The following is a 3,452-nucleotide window of genomic DNA, read 5'->3' as shown; positions in this document are numbered from 1 at the left end:
TTTTTCCCTTGGTCTGAGATGAAAAGTTCTGTAGAAACCCAGCGTGCTCCAGGGTCGCTTTCTGCATCCCACACCAGATAGATTAGAGTTTATCTTAACTTGGGCAGAATCTCCAACCTACATTTCTCCTTCTGGCTTCCTTGATTAACTGAGGGGCCTTGAAGCTTTTAACTACAGCTCAACTGTTGCAAGATTTCAAGCTTTGAGGGTGTAGTGTAGAGGTGTTTGAAGGTGGGAGTGGAGACTACTTTGCATGTGAATGCTTAAGGGTTTTCTTTGTCAGTAACAATTCAATGCATAACCCCCACCCCCATGGCCTGCCACCCTCCACCTCCATGGCCTGTCTCTCTCTCTCTCTCTCACACACACACACACACACACACACACACACACACACACCTAGGTAACCCACAACCTAGTTCTCCTGGTTGCTGAGCTCCCTATAAGGTGAGTCAGTAACTAGCTAGAGCAGCCATTAGGTAGGGTCATGGGGGACAGGGACAGGGAACACAGTGGCAGCAAATGCTTCTAGAAAGAAAGAAACATCCATCACTATCTGCTCAGGGACTCTTACCTTGAATCACCCTATGTACCTGTTCATTTCAATTTGGCTTTACCTTCTACCACCTTGACCTTTTCGTGGCCAAATAAATCAACCGGCATGCCATAATCTGATAAAAAGCAAATTGTTTCCTGCTATGTCATCTCGAACAGGTCTATCACATGACTTTGCTGTCGCTTAAGCTTCTTTGACTACTGCCACCATGGTGGAAGATTTTAGACGATGTTGTGGTGCCTTTTGATTAATTTAAATATTTTCACCATCCTCCTTTGAATCTCTGTGGTCTCTTAAATGAAATCTCTTTTAAAAATATTGATGTCATTGTGTCTTGTACCTCTTAGTTTATTTTTTAAATATTGGTCTATTTAATTAGAAATATAAAGTTTGTTTTCCATCAATTTTTCTTAGAATTAATTCATTAATGTTTCTGAAAACTCAGTATAATTTACTTCTCTTATTCAAGGTTATATAGAATAATACAAACACAAAAAGTTAGGTACAGAAAAAGATAAATGGCTATTATTGTGTTTGTGTGTTTAAATTTTTTTCTTTCTGCTATCAGGGTGCTGTGAATGGGAACAAATAGTAGTCTTTAATGTTGGTCAGTAAATGTTTCTAGTTTACTTTCTGAATAATAATAGTATTACACTGCTTTTCTAATTTTAGTTTGGTCTGGCCATGTGACTTTCTTTGGCCAAGAAAATGGGAACAGAAATACTGTATGTCACCTCCAAATCAATGCAAGAGTTATAATGTTCTCCCTTTTAAAATTCTGGAAATAATGGAAACTCAGATCTTGGGCTTGGATTAAGGGTGATGAATAGACTCTTCTTCAAAGTTCCCTCAGAGTCCATTGCTAATCTTCAGGCATCCCAGAGAGTGAACAAGGAGTAACTTGTACTTTTTATGTCACTAAGGTTTTAGGGTTATTTCTAACTTCCACATAACCTAGTTTATACTGACATAGATGCTATGTTGTTATTGTCATGGTTATTATTTTCAGTGGCTGCCTGTGTTAGTCCGGGTACATTAGCGAAACAAATCCACAGAAACTCATATGTAGAAGAGAGAGTTTTATATAAAGGGTAAGTGCACATCAAGAAAACATCCCAACCCAGTGCTGCCAAAGCCCACAAGTCCAACATTAGCCCATATGTCTGACGCCAATCCACAAAGTCCTCCTCCATCTCACAAAACACATGCAATGATGCCGACTGCAGGAGGAAAGCCAAATCAGTGAATGTGTAAGCATCTCAGTGCTTGCAGGGGTCTTCACATGGCTGCTCCAGCACCCAGGGCTGCATGGGGTAGGTCCATGTGGCTTCTCTTCAGGGATGTCTTGCAGGAAGTGAACCTTACCAGCTGAAGCAGGGAACTGGCTAAGGCAGCTACACCCTGGTCCAACCATCAGAAAGCAAGAGACCCGAGAACTAGAAAGGCGAGGCTCACGAAGCCATTTATCTCTTTGCCTTTCAATTAACCCCACATGTGTTTATCAGCCAGGTTGGCATAATGAACTTTAACTATCTCATTGCCCAATGTACCATACTCTTTTAGAAACAAAAAGGTTATGCAGAAGATTTTGGATTTCTGATAATTGTGTCTACGTGATTCTATGAGTAATACAGTTATGACAACTTTCCACTTTTTATTCCTTCTCCAAGAAGGAAGAAACAAAACCAAACACACTGCTATGGAGTCAATTCTGACTCACAGAGACCTCGTGCAACAGAATAGAACTACTCCTTTGGGTTTCTGAGATTGTAAATCTTTATGGGAGCACAAAGCCTCATCTTCCTCTTTCAGAGCAACTAGCGGCGTCCAACTGCTGGCCTTGTGATTAGCAGCCCAACATGGATCCGTAACAGGAAAGAAAAGTATATTTAATTTGTGGCATCAAGTAAAGGGTCTATAACTTTTGTCTTAAGTGCCTTCTCTATCTTTATAACTTCCTATCTTCAGAACTCACATAATCATCTTTTACCGTCATGGATTTCTGCGGACAAAGATTTATGATTGCATGATTGGCCAGTGTTTTGCTTATGAATGAGTAGTGTTTGAAAAATATAATTTCATACACAGTCTGATCCCAATCTGGAAATCCATTCACAAATTTTGTATCTGTATAAAAGAGCAAGAAAATAGTTCTATTACAGAATGAACATTAAACTGGAGTGTGATGTATCTCAAACAATCTGCTAAAGAGATTCCAAAAGACAGAATCTTTTATATATCTTAAGAGGACACAAGTCATTTCTTTCATATTAAAGATGTACTTGCTGACGTATCTGTATGACTGGAAGTAAGTTCGCCACCTACAATTATGCACGTCTTCTTCTAGAAAACTAGGAGGGAGTTTTATGATCTTCCTTGATGATTGCATTTCAAAAGAAACACCTCCCAGTTGCTGGAGGCAACGCCTAGACCTACATATTTTCCAAAGAGACAGAAGAAGCATATATTTGTAACTTTTCTTTTCCCCCCAATCATTTTATTGGGGCTCATACAACTCTTATCACAATCCACAAGTGCTGACAGAAAAAAAGGTGGGGCTAGAGGGTGTTAATTTATATTTGCCTTGATGTAGGTATGGAAGGAAGAAATAGTGGATAGGCTAAATCTGGCAACACATCAAATTAGGTCCACTAATCCAGCTTAATTGGCAACTAAATGTATTTTTATACTTCATCTGCCTAAGTCTTCTGTTTCTCAATCGGTTCCACACAACGCTGTGTGGGTTGTTATTTCCCATCTCAGCCCAAGCCCGTAGGACCATGAAAACTCAAATTTGTGAATCCATCATATATTTTTTCTCTTTGGGGGATCATTTCCTGTTCTGCTTCATAAGAAGTATTGCACATAGACAGAAGCTGCCTTGTGGGATTTTCCC

The sequence above is a fragment of the Echinops telfairi genome, unplaced genomic scaffold (genome assembly GCF_000313985.2).
Source record: "Echinops telfairi isolate 266 unplaced genomic scaffold, ASM31398v2 ScPeMD7_18;HRSCAF=68, whole genome shotgun sequence".
Lineage (NCBI taxonomy): Eukaryota > Metazoa > Chordata > Mammalia > Afrosoricida > Tenrecidae > Echinops > Echinops telfairi.
This window is presented reverse-complemented; position numbering follows the sequence as displayed.